This window comes from Triticum aestivum, chromosome 2B (genome assembly GCF_018294505.1).
Source record: "Triticum aestivum cultivar Chinese Spring chromosome 2B, IWGSC CS RefSeq v2.1, whole genome shotgun sequence".
NCBI classification, from domain to species: Eukaryota; Viridiplantae; Streptophyta; class Magnoliopsida; order Poales; family Poaceae; genus Triticum; species Triticum aestivum.
Genome location: NC_057798.1, coordinates 485,418,421 through 485,438,027, shown reverse-complemented (window position 1 = coordinate 485,438,027; position 19,607 = coordinate 485,418,421).

Genomic DNA, 19,607 nt, shown 5'->3' with positions numbered 1-19,607 from the left:
AGAGTACATATTAAAGAAGAACGGAAGAGGAACATGGTAAAGAAGAGCAAGCAGATTTTGGATAATAAAATGTTGGTTGCGCAGTGCCCACACATGATGAACCAGAGCGCATTAAGAATGCAACTCCCAGCTGTCTCTCGACCATTTCAGGCGGTTGGATGAAGATCCTATGTCTCCTAACCCATCTTCTTCCTTGTCTCTGATTCTTCCCATACAGAACACCGCACGGGCCGCCGGCCGGACCACCGGCCCCTACCGCCTGTGTTCCTCCCCCACCCCCACCCCCACCCCCGCCCCAACCCCCACCCGCGTCGAGTTTTCTTCGTTCGGCGAGGCCCCACAACCACCCGATCCCCTTCGCTCGCACCGGCGAGCTCCGGCGAGCTCTGAAAAATTTAGTCTACTATGATTTAACTAGTGTGGAATATAAAAGGGGAAAAACATAAGCATTGGAAGTATAGTGTTGAGCGTGCCATGGCGGATCTGATGGTGCAAACCGGACAAAGGCAACTTCGCAACCAAGACAAGAAATCAGAGTAAAGCAGTGGCGATCTATTTTCTTGCTGCAATAAATAAGTTGAGCAGATACGAAAGAGTACCGCCTCTGGTGCGGCGCCGTGTACACATCTGCTGAGAATTTGACGGTGCTGCAGGAGCGATGGCTGTCGGCGGCATGGAAGCAGATCTAGGAGGGTAGACGGTGGCGGCGGGGTGCGATGGATGAGACGGTCGTAGGAGCGGCGCCGGCAAGGTGGACGACGACGGGGATGAAGCGAGAGAATGGGATGCAAGGATCCTAGTACGAAGCCGTGGATGAGAGAGGTCGATATCTTGTAATGGACAGTGGCGTCGGCGTATCAGCTCCGGCATGGTGGAGGAGGACGGCGGTGGATGGGGCGGCGGGTGGTGGCGGACGGAGGAGGGTGGGGTGGAGAGGGTGTTTTGACGCCCACGGAGTACGAATGGGGAAAAGGGAGGTAGAGAGAAAGGGGGAAACATCTATTCATGGCGTGCTTGTCTCAAATGCGAGGAAATTTACAAACTTAGCCCCCGTTTCAAATTTGTACTACATCACAGCAACATTAGTCGGTTGGGGATAGGACGGTATTCTCGCATACACCGAATATTTGCCGACGAGAGTTTGTTTTTGGTGCCCACCATGTATATGAATATGAAAAGGGGAGGGAGTCGATTTCGGCCGAGGACACACTGTGTTTTGGCGCCCACCGTGTATGAATCCGGGTGAGAGGCGGTTACATCACGTTTGGGTGAAATTACAAACCTTCCTCTATCGAAACCTATAGAAATCCAGCAGATAGGCTTTGCGTGGCAGGAATAGGCAGTAGTGATTTCCATCTCGCAGATTTTGGTTTCGGGTGGTTACTGTGACTTTCCCCGCTTCGTTCAAATTTTGCAGAGTGCATGTTTACCATGCCAACTCAATTCGAATCCCGTTTGTATTCTATTTTTTTCGGGCGGGATCCATTTTCAATTGGAATTACATTCTATATACATCATCTTTTTATATATACTTTCAAAAGCACAACACCATTTATACATAAATATGGTTTACAAATGGCATGATCTCAGATTCATAAGGTTGTATCCATCAATTTGGATTTTCAAATATTTGAAACCACTTTATGTTGAGATCCAATGTATGCATTCCTCGCTAACTGTCTCTAATTAATGTGTGGTTCATGCGGGTTTTTTTACTTCTCAAACATGTATAATGTGTTTCACACACACAACATATAGTGTAATCCCGTTTAGACATTAATTGCATATAAACCATGCATTGTTTGTAATTAAAGAATCTATGGATCACCAATATTGATAAACTATAAAACAGTACACGTGTGCCCAAATTCAAATGAATATGCATGTTTGATACACCAATTTGCGTTATGATATTATCGATGACATGATCTCCAGTTTAAATATTTGAATCCCCTTTAATCCAGATATTCGTCTCATATAGCTATCACTCATGCTTATATAGGACTATCTCTCTGGACCTATACACGTTCATCGTCTCTCAGGTATCTCTCATGCTACATGTATGTCGAGAATGATCTTTTATCTTCGTAACACACTAACGGTACTATCTCCCTCGACCTTCATCACTCTATCTCTCTCTAAGTATATTTTGCTCCCTGCTATGTGTCTCTAACTATGATTCTCCATGTGGAATCTCTTTCTCTCACACAAACACAAACTTTGTCTCCCGGGGTCTCATTTCTCTCTACTATTCCCATGTGTGCCACTCGCACACCCCTCATACAGAGATGTCTTTCGCTCCTTAGATATGAGAACCTACGACTCTTCCTCTTCAATATCTCTTTCTCACACACAAACACAAACTCTGTCTCCCAGGGTTTCATGTTTCTCCATTGTTCTCTTGTATGTTGCTCACTCACACACTCTCTCCCTAGAGATATCTTGTGTTCCCTCATATGTCTCTCTAGCTATCACTCTCGTTGTGAAATATCTTTCTCTCTCGCAGACAGAAAACTCCGTCTCTCTGGATCTCATTTCTCTCTGATATCTATTTGTATGTGACTCACATGCACCCTCTCTCTATCTCTCTCACACCCACACACATAACCCAGCCTTCTGATCCACTCGACTCCTATCTCTAACGCACACTAGCTAGCATCTTTATCTTTCTATTTATCTATTTCTCCATCAACCTTCTTTCTCGCCCTCACTCTTGATTCCTATCACGCACACTACATATGTTTCTCTCTACATGCAGTCAAGTTCCCTCCCACACACATATATAACTTCACCCTTTGAACCACCCGACGGTCATCTCCAACACCCAAACTAGCGGATGTCCCTCTGGCTAGCATCTCCATCTCTGTATCTATCTGTAGTTTCTCCGTCAACACTTCTTTCTCGCCCTCACTCTTGATTCCTATCACACACACTACATATGTTTCTCTCTACATGCAGTCAAGTTCCCTCCCACACACATATATAACTTCACCCTTTGAACCACCCGACGGTCATCTCCAACACCCAAACTAGCGGATGTCCCTCTAGCTAGCATCTCCATCTCTGTATCTATCTGTAGTTTCTCCGTCAACACTTCTTTCTCGCACGAAGTCTTGCTTCCTATCGCCCACACTATATATGTCTTTCCATACATATGCATTTATAGGTTGATCTCTTTTGCACAATCGTTGCGCCTCACTCCCTCTGCTCGCCATAGATGCATGCTCCAGCCCACGCCACTATCTCTTAAAGACAAAAACACATGCTCAATTGTCGGGCCTTCTTCCCTGCATTCTCACATGCATGCATATTGTCATACCGATCCGTCTCTCCCATGACGTTGATCTTATGACTTATGTCTTCTTTCTTTTATCTCGATCATGCGCTCGTGCACACACACACACACACACACACACATCCCACGTATACATGTATACCTCTCACACATGCACGTTCAAGGTCTCTATGTCGCCATACATAGTTAATTACCCTCAATCCTAACGCCACATCGAATCATTCTCCTCTTTTGTACATATAACTTCCGCCTGGATGGGTAAAACACACACTCACACTTAACAATCTCCTTCTAGCTACCCCCACCTCTCACTCTTCCCCTATATCCCCAAAACCAATAAGACCATCCCTTTGTTTAATTCCCGCCTACATGCACCATCGATATATAGTAGTCTTCCTCGGTGTCTGTCGAACAAACACGTTCTCTCGATGTCGACTCCTCTCACGCGCACACACCTTCTCTTCCCTCTCTACGGGAATTTTCTCTCTCGCACCCCATCGTTGGTGGCCTCTGCCATACACACCACCTCTCTATGATGAAGCCATGCACACTTAAATTACAACCGCCGTAGAGGACCCCGTGACACACACACACACACACACGCACCCTCCCCCCCACACACTAAGACTCCATCTCTCTCTCTCTCTCACACACACACACACACACACAAACACACACGCACGCATGCACGCACCCCCCACACACTAAGACTCCATCTCTCTCTCTCTCACACACACACACATACTAAGACTCCATCTCTCTCTCCTCTCTCTCTCTCTCACACACACACACACCCCACACACACTAAGACTCCATCTCACACACACATGCTCTAGGCGGAGCATTTGTTCCTACCACCCTTCATCCAACCTTACCCATATGATAAACAATCACCTTTATTTACTTGCATAACATGGAAAAATTCCACTTTACTTTAGTAGTCAGCAAACTTATCATCTGTACACTTATAAAAAAACGAGTTGGCGATGATGGTGTGCCTGCCATCTTGTAATACAGACCGTATGATCTATATCAGATGGATAGAAAGCAAACTATGATAAATTTACAAAAGATACCCGCACCTCTCTCCACATCATTATCTCCCGCAACCTCATTGCTCAGCAATTAAAAAGGAATAAGTCTCTGGAACAATCTAGCATGCATGGTGGCCGCTGCCGCCTGCCAGCGCCGACCATCCCCATGCCTCCGCCCATTCCGACCACCAGTCACCACCACGCTCCACTCCTCCTCGCCTTATCGCACATCTTTCATTTTTTCAATGACATTCTCGAGATACCAGTTTTCCGATAAAATTCTCGAGATATCATTAGTTTTTACACATGGGATTACTCCTGCATGGGTCAATCACAACAGTTTTTTTGTAAAAAAATGCATATAAATGTTCCGTGCAATGCACGGGAATATTGCTTGTAATTATATAACGCAAATCACGAGCAGGAAGTGACATTTTTTTTGACACAACCACGTTAACATGGCCACGTAAATCACTAGCTAAAGTAAATACCATTATACTTATATCCCGATGAAAAAGGTTGAGTACATGTCCAAAGAGTAGAGTCGCACACATGCACTCTGTCTCTCAGAATCTCTCTCACACACAGACACCAGTTACATGACACCCACTTAAGCAGACACGTATGTTACAATTTGTGCACCCACGGGTACACATGATGCCGCGCATTTATTTAAGCCGGAAGGCGAACCCAAACAGTAGCTGCATTCATTCCCCTCCTGCCGCCTCTTCTCTGGTCGCCGTCGCCCGGTAGCCATGGGCCGGCCGAAGGTAACAACATACGCCATACTCCCGCCAGAGCGGCGCTTTAATATGGAAATTTTAGTGGTCATGCATGCATCTTTTTGTGCTAGCACTCCTATATAAGGGTTGACCGGTCGCTTCCCACGGACGTGTGCGGGCGGTGGAAGAGGAAGGAGAAGGGAAGCGGGCTGTGGAGTAATGTTTTTTACCACAATTTCTTAGGAAACTGAGTGCAGTAATTGAGTAGTTTTGCAAACTACCAGTACTACACCTGAAATGGTTCAAAAACCTATACTCCCTTGCCAGCGCGCGCTTCCCGCGTGAAACGGTCAGCATCGCCTAGGAGCGACAGTGCCGCATTAATGCCCGGCCAGAGCGGAGGCGACCTCTCACTGGCGCCGGCTTTGAAGTGGCGCGACGGTCGAGAGAGCGCCGCTTCCCGGTGCACGCGACTGCTCCGCGTCGAGACTGGCCATAGGCCCTGTTTGGATTCATGGGTTAGAGTTAGTTTGAGCTAGTTGGGGCTCAAATGGCCCTAAAGTATCCAAACATGAGGGTTTAAATTGAAGCAAGTTGCACCAAACCCACCAAAAAAACTATCCCACCCAAGAGGTGCTAACTAGAGATAGTTCTCATTGGGACCACTGAAAAATCACTTTTCTCTCTACATGAAGTGAATTTATTGTCAATCTAACCCTGTCACCCAAACACCTCTTTGGCTACAGTTAGTTCAGGGTTAGTCATGAGTTAGTCTAACCTCTAGCTAAGTTAGAGTATCAAACAGGAGCAGTATAGGACATGTAAGTTGCTCAAAGCATACATGCAAATTCGTACGTGAAAGGATTTTTTTATTTTTGAAAACGGAACGTGAAAGGATTTTTTTTAGAATACTCTTGGCATGTCACTAACATGTGATAGTTAACCGACCTCAATAGACGGCAGGCCCGCCAGCCCGCCACACTTTGATAGAGACGAGGAGGGAGAAGTGATACAGGCTGCTGGATTACTAGAGATAGGTGTTGCATGGAAGCCAAGAAATATGGTGATAGCATGGGTTAGCCATGTACTAGTATGATGTAACTACACTGGGCTGCCATGTTTCGTACTCTTCTAGTCCACTGTGGAGATGATTGGTTAATTTTATATCACTGAATAATATTAAATATTATGAGTGTAGACGCTCCACCACGAGGTTCCTTGCTCCTTCTCGGTCGTACGGAATCTATGTTCTTCCACTCTATTTTTTTTACGTAAGCTTTGTTCATCCTTTTGCCAACACACGAGACATCTAGCATCAAGGTGCACATGTTATGCAAGGATCGTTCCATCTATATGAAGAACACGTGGGACTGGAACTACGAGACAGACATGTACCCAGGAGTGGACGTACGAACCTGAGTAATGTAGCACAGTAAGTGAAGTAGAAAGGCACAAATGGTATGAACATGCGTGGCATATAGGGTGTGTTTGGTTGCGTTCTCATCTCAGCATAGTTGTTCCCTCTTCATGCATGCTCAACTCAACACCCCTCTTCATGCATGCTCTTTTCATGCATGCTTCTAGTGTATTTGTGCTAAACTAGTGTGGACTCATGCACCCTCCATACACTCTACCAAACACCCAAAAGTAGGTCGAGAAGGGAGCTCTTGGGCGGCATTTGTCTCTTACTACGTACTACCACTAAATGTTGTACGTGCAATGCACGGTGATGTTATGGAGTACGTGCCTAAGTACTCTACTACTACTATATTAGTTAGATGCACATATTAACTTTTAGATTTGTTTACGTGTATGCCCCGAGACCTTCCAACTAGACGTGTCTTTCTCTCCAGGTCGCACTTTGTATCGTTCATACCACTAAGTACTACTACGTGTGGTCTCCGACCCAGAAGTGGAAGAAGTGGAGACGCTCTACCATGCTGTTTTTTTACGCTGGGCTCTACCACGCTATTCATGTCCCACTCCTTTCGCTGACGTGTGGGACATCCAGCACGTGCCGTGTTTGGCACCCTTCGTCGTAAGAGTTGAAACGCTAGCATTCATCAGAAATAAAAAATAATTATAAATTGGCAGTGATACTATTTTTTTGTGAACCACAACAGTGATACTATACCATGCGGTTTCCTTGCTCCTCGATATCGGAAAGAATACGCCCGTTCGCCAACATGTGGGACGTCGACCATCCTGGTCCACTTGCCATGCACGCAGAACTCCAAGGGAGAGTCACCCAGGTCGTCACGCCGCAGTAAGAATGACTAATGAGCCGTCAAATCACAGGCCCATTTCCCACTTTGAAGTTGCTCGGACGAAGGAACCATCATGAGTTCGTTGAATTACGCTTCTTGAAGAAAACTACTGTACCAGCAGTACTGCTAGCTATAGTAGTTACTCCAATAGAGGCCTCCTTTCGTTCATAGGATAGGAATATGAAAATCATAGGAAGTGAGATGACATGCATCTCAATTCCTATAGAGAAAGAGATGCCATTTGATGCTTAGGATAGGAATTTTTCCATTTAGTCTAGGCTAATGTACTGGTAATTTGCTCTAAAAACTACAGTAGTAACTAGTAGTACTGGTACATGCTCGTACTCAGACACAGACACACACACACACTAACTACTAGTACTACTACTTCTCACATGCTGGCCAGATGCCATCGTTCTCCTTCCTGGCTTTGTCGGTGACACCCCACCGTGCTTGGATCTCCGCTGACCTCTCCATAGCAGCGCGTGCGTCCTTTTCTTTCTTGCGGCAGCGGACCTCTCTTTTCTTGAGTGCTTTCTCACTTTTCCGCTCCCTCTGTGCGGCTTTGGCCGCCTCTTGCTCTACCGCCCATTCAGCCTTGGCATCTTCAAATTCCTCCCACATAGTTGTGAGGTCGCGAGCGGCGATGAACTCGGCACGGCGGGATGCCATCGCTTCCCTACCATTTTGTGTGCGGTCGTGGGCGGCGAGGAACTCGGCGCGGCGGGATGTTGTCGCTGCCTTACCGGTTAGTGTGCGGCGCGGTGGCATGAATGACACTTGGTGAGAGCTCTGGGGTGGAGTGGACGGACAACCGTATAGTGCATTGGTTTGTCAAGAGCTCAAGGACAGAAGACGAAGCAAATTTGGATGCCCCTTCAATCCTGGTCATTTATTACCGAGTAAAATGCATTGGCGGTCATCGAACTTGTCTTGACAGCTCACTCTGATCATTGTATACGAGATATGGTGATTATACGGTCACTGGCTTAGCTTATAGCTCCGTATTTGCCTAGTTGACCAGTCAAATAGTCCGCATGCGCCTCATCAGCTCGTGTTCTTTATCTATCTACGCGGGCGTACCTGTCAAATGAGAAAGAAATACTGTAAAAACCAAAATTATGCGTATGTGGGGAATCAAACCACAGACTCGTCGCTGCAATGCACCCTCGTCAGCCAAATGAAAATGAAATACTTCGCGTCAGACACTCACGCTCACGCTGTCAAAGGATGCTAATGCATGCACGTCGCCCTCTAAATCAAAGTCCTGCTCATGGCGCAACGCAAACGACAAACCCATCACCTGCGCGCTCTGGTGGTGCCTGACATTACTGTTTAGATATTTGATGGAGGCCTATGCGAATGCCGAGCATGTATTCACCTGGCTCAACACCAACGGTAATACTCGGACCGCCTTGCTCATGTATATCGTCCATCACAACGACAATCTATAAAACTGCCTAAGCTAGAGAGGGTACTATAGTAGTATGGTACGGAGTATGTACTATCATGAGAGATCGATCTTAGTGCCACCGCACACCGAAACCCCTTCCATCGCTAGCGTGCGCTTCCCGCCTGAAACGGTCACCGTCTCTCCAGAATTTCAATGCCGGATTCACCGGACTTAACTGTAGGTGCAATTGGTGTGTCACTGACATGCGGGCTAGATTCCTATTGGGCCCACATGTCAGTAACATAAACACATCTGCAGTTAAGTCACTGAAGCAGCGTCTGCATTCACGCCCGACGAACCTACTCCGGCACCAGTTGTCCATCCGTCTGCCGCAGCTCATTGCCATTCGCCCGCTATATTAACTTGAGCCCCAGCTCCCAGCCATAGCCAAAGACCCACACTTATTCTCCTCCGGTCCCTTCCTTCTGTCGGCACCACTTCAACCATGGCCTCCTGTCACTCCGAAGCTCTCTTGGACGTACAGTTGCAGGAGCAGATGAGGGACATCGGCGGATCCGCTCCGGGCGCGATCCAAAGCTCTCTTTAATGTACTGTCGCAGGAGCAAACGAAGGAGATCGCCGGCACCCCCGCGGCCGCCCTCTGCCGCCACGACCACGAAGCCGGCGCGCATGCGCAGGCGCAGCCGGCAGTGAGGAAGAGTAGTACACGGTAGGTCGCCGCCGCTCTAGTCCCGGGAAGGCCACCGCTACTCCACTCAGTCGACGCCAAGCTTGGTGGGGTAAACATCGGCGGCCGATTAGCCGCTTGACGGCGACGTGGAGGCGAAAATCTTCAGAACCTTGTGCTCCGGAGGAGGAGGTTATCGAGGCGGATGAGGAGGAGGCAAAGGCAATGGCCGGCTTTCTCGGGTTCATGGCCGGACGGGGTGGTCGGGCGCCGGCGATCGTTTAGATTAGGTTTACAGTCGGTTTTAGTACGGTTTGTGCGAAATATGTAATGAATTTCGTCCAGTTTGTAGGAAAAGTTTTTGAAATGTAATGAATTTCATCCAGTTAATTTGAAATTTGCTTTGTTTGCACCAATTTCGTCCGGTTAGTTCATATAGATGCCGGTGTAAATTTGTGGGCCAGCGCTAGAGATGCCCTAACTATCATGCTATAATCGCTAACAGTCCTCCATTTTTATCTTGCTTACATAAAAATGGATCAAGTGGATGGCATTGTAGCACGTCATATCACTCGAACTAGCCTGCCTAACGAGCGTGAAAGCACAGCCCTCGTCATTTTATCGATCGATCGCCCGAAAATGTTACGCTTCGCAAGTTCTAAGACTGGCCACGGTGGGAATAACTTCGGTAGTAACATCGAGTCCAACTATTGAGGAGAGATGTGGCAATGAGTTAATGAGGAGAGATGTAGTACTAGTAACTTAGCTAGTTACTGTAACATCACATGTCCCAATGCAATATGAGTCTATAACCTAATAAATAAAGCTTTGCATGTTACCACACTTATGTTACTACCCACTATTGAGGTAGTAACGTAGTCTAGATTTATGTGGCTAGTCTAAAGGAAAAGGCAGAACACTTACGACTCGTACGCGTCACACCCCCGACAGTCCGGCTCGCACGCCGCTCACCAGAGGGGATACACGTTGTCTTGCAATTTCACTGACATGTGGGACTGTAATTGAATAAACCGTCGATAGCCGAAATCTAATCGCTCGGCGGGTGTCGGCTGAGAAGAGAGAAACGGGGCAAGGAGAAGAGATCGCCCGCCCGCCGTGCACAGACTTCAAGAAATATATGGTGATAATGTGAGGTGGGCCATGCTGGAGTCCGGACCGCTTCTAGAGCCCGCTCTGACCACCCTGGCCCCTCAAGACGCCAGCTGCCCGTCGCATGCATAGCAAGTAGTCCCCGCTTATGTGGAGGAGAGAGAAGCATTGACAAAGTCAAGGAGTAACAGTGGAGACAATAGCTTTCATAAAAAATAAACAATGAATACTCGTTGCTCGTCCTCTATAAAGGAAAGAATACTTTCATTCGCCGACATGTGGGACGTCGACCATCCTGGTCCACCTGCCATGCACAAAATTATCCTGGTCTACCTTGGTCGTATCGCAGGCCCAACCTTTCCCACTGTAAGTTGTTCGGATGAAGGAACCATCATGACTTCATTGAATTCTGCTTCTTCAAGAAAACTTATTGTACCCGCAATACTGCTACCACACGCGAAGACTTGACGACACTGTACCACGTCATATCACTGAAACCCACTAGGCCAAACTAGCCCGCCTAGGTCATATACTCTCTCCTTTCCGGTTTATAGGGCTTATCTCAAAATTTTAGTTTTTCCATTTTATAAGGCTCAATATGGTTGTTCCCCATTACATGTTCAGATTCCAAGGTGCATTAAATCATTTCATGCAAATATTAAGAGAAAATTGACCAATGCATGTACTTTATGCATGCATGCATTGCAATTAATACATTGGTAAACATAATTTTTTGAGGAAAACAAGAGCATTAATTAGGTGCTTTTGCAAACTACAAAAAGTATTCCACCACTCATCATCTACCTTGGTTGGTGAGATTTTTGAATTGAGCCCTATAAACCGGAAAGGAGGGAGTATTTTGGAATGGAGGGAGTACATCTCTGCACTACTATGATTTTGTGTTGGACGTTCTCTGTACTTTTGCTACGATTTCCTACCCTATGAACCAAATGAGGCCTGAATGTATGTCGACTATTGTCTGATCTATCGCTAAGCCTACAATTTTAGGAGCTAGGGCTATTGGTCGATCGACGAGGGATAAGTGGAAGCGGATCCTCTAACATCCTGAAAGGATGTCACGTAAGCTACAATAATCGTGACATCCCTTCTTCACATCCATACGGTTAAGCCTAAAATGATTATAATTAAATTGCAAATCTACCATATACATTTACAAAAATTACATACAAACAAAATTATGGTGCAATAAAATTATTTTTTGATTTTTTTGTACATGCTACAGTAAATCCACACGGTGATTGCTGCAGTATTCACTGTAGCTCGTGACATCTCTTTTCCATTTTACATACACATGTCACTGTAGCTTCGTGACATTCCTTCAGGATGTTAGAGGATCCACTTTCGGGATAAGTATAAGCGTAACACGAGCTCATCAGCCCCAACATTTCTCTTCGGTGAGTGTTTTGCAAGTACTATAGCTCGCACAGTAGCTAGCCTACTAACACCAAGAATCATCAAACAAGCCCTGCTGATATGGTAAACAGTTCAAACTTACATCTAAGCATGCCATATATTATCAAAAGCTGGTGAGGATACATCTGTTTCCATAACTCGGAGAGGGTTCGCATGATTCATCGCATGATTCACTATCAAACAAAAGTAGCAAGATCCACCCACACAAGACAGTGCACTAGCCCTAAGATGGTTTGATAACATGCATCGTTCTGGTAATTAAACACAGGGCAATGCAAACTACCCTGAAGGATTAGCGCGACCAACTATTTCTTGTCATCGATCTCTCGGGCAATGACCACAGCACGGACAGCGGCATGGGAATCGATTTCTGGGGCGATGTCCACAGGACTGACCACGACATCAGAATCGATCTCTAGGGCGATGTCCACAGGACGGACGGAGGCATCAAAATCGATCTCCGGGGCGATGCCAACAGGATGGGCCACGGCATCGGAATCATCAAGGACAACCACCGACACCTGCACAACCCTAACATATTAGCAAGCACATTGCAAATAATCAAAAACCACAACTATGGTAATAAGCCATTATTTTTTACCTTGTGCAGCTCACCGAGGGATCTCATCCCTCCAGGGGCCATCTCCTCATCCTCGATGGGGGCCATCACCTTGCCAAGGGAATACTGCTTCTCAACGGCGACTATCTCCTCAAACTCGGTCTTGAGCCTCACATAGGTGGCAATCAGAGTTCCTAGGGTAGGCACGGTGGGGCCCTTGCTGTTCTTCCAACTTTCTTTGAGGAGTTCGTCCGCCAACGTCCTCAACTCTTTGGCCAGTGCATGTTTCTTGGAGTTCTTCGTCTCCATGGGTTGGCCCGCCAACATGGTCAACTCGTTGGTCGGTGCTCGCTTCTTGGAGATCGCTGCCTCCAGTGGGTTGTCCGCCGGCAACTCTTTGCCTAGTGCTGCAGGATCCATCAATGAACTGACAAACAAAAAGCAATCGAAAGGAAACCACAATTGCGATGAAAACGGGAAAAGAATAGGATGTGAGAATCGGTCAGTGCTTCGCAAAAAGAAGATTATTGGAATGAAAATATAGCAGCACAACTGATTCGCCCACCTTTCCTTCGTCGGTACAGAAGAAAAATGGCAGAAGTGAGTAGCCTGGAGTGAGGTTTTCTTCAAGAAAGGGAAGAAAGGGCTTGAACGAGCGTTCCAGCTATGAAATGATGGTTGCTTCATCCAGTCCAAGTTGGAGGCCACCTTACCACTGCTGGTAAAGGTGTGGTTTTTGTGATATGACGGGTCATGACGGCCACACCGGGGTGACAAGTGAGTCTCAACTGTAGCACCTCGCTGTGATTTGGTGGATGGCACGCGGGCCCGGATGCTTTGAAATGTCCCGCATGCAGATAGAGCGGCTAGTCATATATGAGTGCTCAATATTGTGCACCGCGACCAAGGCAGAGAGGAAAACGAGAGAACTACGTAATTAATGCATGAGTTTAATTAGGGTGCTTTTGTAAAGTACGAGATACATTCCTCCAATCGCAAAATGCCTTGGTTCATGAGATTTGAGATTTGAGCCCTATAAACCGGAAGGGAGGGAGTACTGCACACGGTGTAGTCTAGTCACTTGTTGAAATCTCTAGAAAGGCAAATACTCCTTTCCGGTTTACATGGCTATACTACATTACTACTCCCTCCGTCTAGGTGTGTAAGTCATCTTACGAAAACCAAATAGTCCCAAAACACTTAGGCGCGGTGCATTAACTTCTACCATGTTTCTTGTTTCTTGACATATCAACCAATAAGAGATGAGAGGTGTGCATGCTTCTAATGACTTTCAATGGCTAGTTCATTGCATGCAATGCTATTAATTAGCAAATAAACATTGGTGACCCCAGGAGGAAACGGTGCTAAGCGCGTGGACCTATGCAAAATGAGTACCAACCAATGGATAATGGAGTTTAATTGTTAAACAATAGCAATTTTGTCTCATGCAAGAGCCTGGCTAGTATATGCGTGCTCCAAGGAACCGCACCACGCGAGCGTTCGCAACTGCCACGTTCGGGCTGCGCTTGGCTCTTCGTCTCTTCGAGAAGACGAACAATGATGTTACTCCTACTTCTACAGTATCGAATCCACTGCTGCATGTCCGTCCACCTCGTGAGGGAGGGATAGCGTGTAGCGAAAGCTTCTACTTACTGCTCCTGCCTTTTCGTCTATGACAGATGGGCCCAACAGGTGGTTGGCCCTCCTTTCATGCAGCCAAAGGCAGGTGCAGTTAAGGCACTGGAGCTCAGTCCGCGAGGGAGAGGGCGTTGTAGTAATCAAATTTCTCGGTCTTGTACAAGTTGACGTGACACATCAAAGCACTACACTCGATATAAGTCTTTTTACACATTTCAAATGTGCTAGTTCGTATGTAGGAGTAGACATATTCTAGTTCGTATGTAGTCACTTGTTGCAATCTCTAAAAAGACTTATATTTGGAAACGGAGGGAGTATAATGCATGCATGCATGCCGTGACTTTCCTTTTGATACTTGCATGTGTTGATTTGATGCACCTTGCCAAATTTTGACTATCAATTTAACTAACCAAATTTTCATGCATGTCACAAAAAATTACGGGGCTGTTTGGATTGTGACTATGTTTGTCTTATGTTGGCACATTATTTTTCCCACACTTGCCACACTTGCCTAACCTGAGTTACTCAAATTGTTAGACACACTTTGGCTTGCCTAAGAGAATCTTGCCACAATTTTTGTGTCTATGACATGTGGGGTTCATTGCTAATAAAAAAATCTTGTCTTAGGTGTGGCTAATAAAAAGACTTATATTTAGGAACGGAGGGAGTAGAAAATATAAATAATAATGCATGTTGGGGCAACCCACGTTTCCGCTAATTTTAGCCGTGGGCTTGTTCACAATTTTTACGAGGGGGTGGTTGTTCATTTAATGGAGGGACTTGTAGTACCAGACTTGAATGATACAAAGTGCGACCTGGCACACCGTAACACCACTTGGAACAAGCGGGTAGCTATCTCAAAAAACAATCAACAACTAAAAAAACCGTGACCTGGCATGTAGTAGTACACAATTTTAAACGATTGTTTTGATGGAGTGAAAAAGGAAAGCTACCCCACTACGTATATATAGGCCGGAGCCTCCGCGCTTGCTTGCTAGGGTTGCTCTATTCACACACTCTCATCCTCTCCGGATCTAAACAAGATAGGGGTAGTAACACTGTCTTTCTCCCTTCAAAAAACATTGGCTTTCTATCCTCACCGCTGGTTAAAGATCTGGACGTATCCCCCTCCACCGGTGAAGGGGAGGAGGGGCAGCGTTTAGGCCGTCGTCGACAGCGAGGGAGGAGACCCACTGCCGGCCGCAGCGTTATCTCTGGCAAAGAACTGGCGCGGGAGGTCCTCCGATTCCTTCGTCGTTGCCTCTGGGCGGATCTGGCCTCCTGCCGCCCACCTATCCACATCCCGACGACCTTCAGGTATATCTTCGTTCGAAACCGCCTTAGCTCTACTTCCCCAGCTCGCTACGTCGCTGCATGTGCATCATTTTCTACCTCTCATCCCCTCTCGATTGGATGGTCCAACGTCACCTATTTTTCCTTCTTCTATTGTTAAAGGTAAAGCTACTTCATGGAGTCGAATCTTGTATACTTGGTTCAAACAAGAAATAAAGTGGGGGTGGGGGAATTTAGTATGTACATCGGACTTGGTACAAACAGGAAGGAAAGGGGGTGAAAGTAGTACAGACTGGTCATCCAACCGGTCTCTTGGTCGAAAAGGGAAATATAGGGGTAACGTTGTACACAGTGGTATGACCAGGACTAGATTTTCTATCCACACATAGGAGTAGGTGGCTAGAGTGAACAAAAATGGGACCAACCCAGATATGTTTCTTGGATGTTTGTTTCTCGGGGCAACAAACTATGAATCACCACTTTATGCCCTTGTTTACGTACATGGTGCTGGACTGCTGGTGCACCCACTGTCCCATGCCCTTATACCAAATATTTAGGCTCCGTTCGGAATAAAGTGGCAGAAAACATAGGTCTTGATGAAAATAGAGGAATAGGAAAGGAATGTAGGTATAAAACTATGGAACAGCGAACCGGAGGAAACTCTCAAGAGAATGTGTTCGGATGGACTACGAAATGTACAGATTTGTTTTTTTAGAGTAGCATGCTTGGCAGTATGAGATGCTATTTGTTTATTCAGCTGCACAGTGACTACTCTTGTCCTCACCTCACGTACCACACATAGGTTGATTTTTTTATCCCGGCAAATACAGCACAACAACCTGTCTAACGCATGGCAGCGAGCACCTACCTCGGGCTTCCGCCCAAAAAATGAGCAGCGCGTGGATGTTTCTAATCCTATGGAATCAGTACTATCGGACCAGCTTTCCTATGAAACACTATTCACCTTTCCCGTGTTCCGAACGGTTGGAAGGGAAAGAATACCGTAGGAATTGTGTTCCTACGAAAATCCTGCACCAAACCAGTGAACCGAACGCAGCCTTAATTGTTCTTAATCTAATGTCCCTCATAAAAATGAAGCCATGCCTAGCCAAATGTTTTTGCCTGTAATTGTTTGAGACTCTGACTGTTTCCTCTGTGCCTTTTTGTACAAACAGGGATATCCAATTCACCTGGTTGCTGTTGTGACCTTTTGGTGCACTGCACAAAACTCTTCTTAAAAGAAGTGACTTTTGTGCTGTTTAGCTGGAATGTCAAAATGGAACAGTTGGTTCATTTTGGTGGAACTTCCCAAAGGGAGATCTGTGTTCCAATCCTCATCATCCATATTGGCGCCATAACCTTCATTTAGGTAAGAATGATATTTAATGCATGTGTTCATCTCTATTTTTTGACTGCCATGAGTAAATAATTCTGTTTTTTACTAGTACACTTGTACTCCCTCACTGACAAAACCAATTCTGAATTAGAAGGCCAATCATGTACTTGGTTTCACCAACTAGTGAGGAGAAAGAGAAACAGACCATGAAGAGGATGAAGAAGAAGAATAAACAGTGCCAAGGCGGTCTTGCTGAAGCCATAGGCCTCAGCCGAGGCCATTCAAGGGCTCCGGCAACGACTACCTTACATGTGAGACGATCCTCCAGGGAGCCCTTCCACTTCTGCTATCTCACTTAATTAATCAGGAGTACTTAAGTACCACTAATTTATTACTGCCTAATTTTCCTGTTGGAGTTAAACAAATCTTTAGTAGGACCCAATGCTGAATCATGTACGTGTGTATGTTTTTCTATGGAGGTGAATCATGTGGTGGAGCAGGGAGGGAATATTATTAGGGGATGTTTGGTTCTAGGCCTAGCATTGCCACACTTTGCCACATATTTTTGCCAAGCTTGCCTAAGGTTAGTTCATCAAAATGAAAGGCACAAGTTGGTAAGCCTAAGGGAATCTTGCCACATTTTTTGTGTGTATGCCATGTGGGGTCCAAGTGTGGCTTGCCTAAGGTGTGGCTTGAACCAAACACTCACCTAAGTTAGTCAAACTTGCCTAGCTTCAGTTGTGGCAACATTTGGCAAAGTTAGTCACAAACCAAACAGCCCCTTAGTGTCATGACATAATAGTGCTATTGTTTTGCATGTCAATTTATTGCCGCTGGTTCAATGAGGCAATGTTTTGCGTATTGTCCATCATGAATTTGATGATACTGTTTGAGTAATATGCTAATGTCTTCCTATCCTTTCTCACTAAGCTAATGAAGGTTTCACCTTGTTCCTACTTGTGCAAATAGGGATCATGTTGTGCCAATCATACATTTTAGTGGAACTACACAAGACAATACAATGAACTGTATCCCAACCAGTGCTTTAACTCTGCTGGAAGTTCTTGATAATCTTTCGATATAATCTCAGCACTGGTAAACAAGAGTGATTTCAACCATACATTTGAAGTGCACAAAAATATATAATATTGTGTGATTCCAGTGAGTGATTTATCATCTCTTATGGGACTACATGAATAAGCTTTTTTTCCCAGGTTGGTACGGGCCTAAGGCCTTCATCCATATTAGTTTGCTGTCATCTCTATTTGTATCGTGCTACTGTCATGAGAAACTCCTTTATCTTTGCACGTTAAAGTTTTGCAACCTATGATAAATGGAAATGCTTTGAGTGTTGAGTTGATTTAATTGACACTGATTAAATAAACTAATACCTCTCTTTAAGCAAGACTACTATGTTGCTAACTTTACCCATTAAGATAATGAGGGTGCTTCTATTTGTTAGTGTATGTTTCATCAACTAGTCCCACTATTAGAGTAATCTCACTCTCTCAATATATGTGCCAACAGGGATGCACAATTTTGGTGGAACTGCACAAAAACTTTGGGTGCTTCATTGCCTCAACAGCTTTCGTCCTTTCCTGTCAGTCGCTAATCTCCGCTTGCTTTCTTCCTTTGCTGTCAGTCGCTTGGCTTATCTCGGCTTCCAGTCAAAGGAAATAGTGATTGATATGCTACCTCACACAGGTTGGTACTGGTCTTTATCCTGATTATTGTGCCTGTCATATGTATTGGTAATTTGGTATTGTGCCACTGTTTGCCGATTTCATTAAGGAGTAATTTGGAGCCTGAACTCGTAGGCAAATCATTACATCGGGTGATTTCAGTAGAACTGCACAAAATGATCAGATGGACAGGTACTTATGCTGCTGCTATGTACTCCAAAGTTCACTCAGACAAGCATCGATGTTGACAAGAAGTGCCTATATTCATTCGAGTATCAACCGGCATCAACCAATTGTCAAACTCCAAGTCTTAGGAGAGTGAACTCCAAAAATATTGCTTGGTGCATAGCCCAGAAAAACGCAGTCCAGTCTTTGGTCCCAACTTGTGCCTTTTGGTTATCGGCACATATGGTAGCGAACTATATGGCATGGAGTCTAAAGATTCCAGACAAGTCGGTTGACGCGTATATTCATCTGGCACTTAATCAGTCTGCACACCACGAATGCTCCATTTCAGTTGAACTGTACACAAAATTTGGGTGGTTCATTTTCTCAACAGCCTCCTTTCTCGTCTGCAATGTAGAATTTTGGTGAGATACAGGACCAAGATGAGCCAGTGAACTAGTTGGATGAAAGTAGTGGCCAAGTTGCTCAAACCTCCCTCGGCACGAGGCCACTATTTGAGGATAAACCTACAAGCAAAGTTCAGATTGTCTGTGCTGCCTCTTATGTACTCAAAAGCTTACTCGTAGAAGAACTAATTTTAGCAAGAAGTACCTCCGATTGAACACCATTTACCAGTATGTACCCTAGGTAATTAAAGTTCGTCCATGGATCATATCGGCTGTGATCTCAATCATTTGGATGCATAAACATACTGAACATGTGTATATCTGAATCTTTTTGTGAATTATGTATGAATATTGTCGTGTGATCTATCAATCATTTGGATGCATAGATATGCTGAGCTTGTGTATATATGAATCTTTTGAGTTGTTGATAGTGAATGTTGGCTATGAATATGAACGTGTCCTGTGAACCTGAGTTTGATATGAATGTTTACCTTTTCTGTTGTATTTGTGTGTGAACTTGTTAGTATGCCTACTGTGGGGTATAAAACATAGGTCTCTTATAAAAGTAATGTTGTGTCCAATTT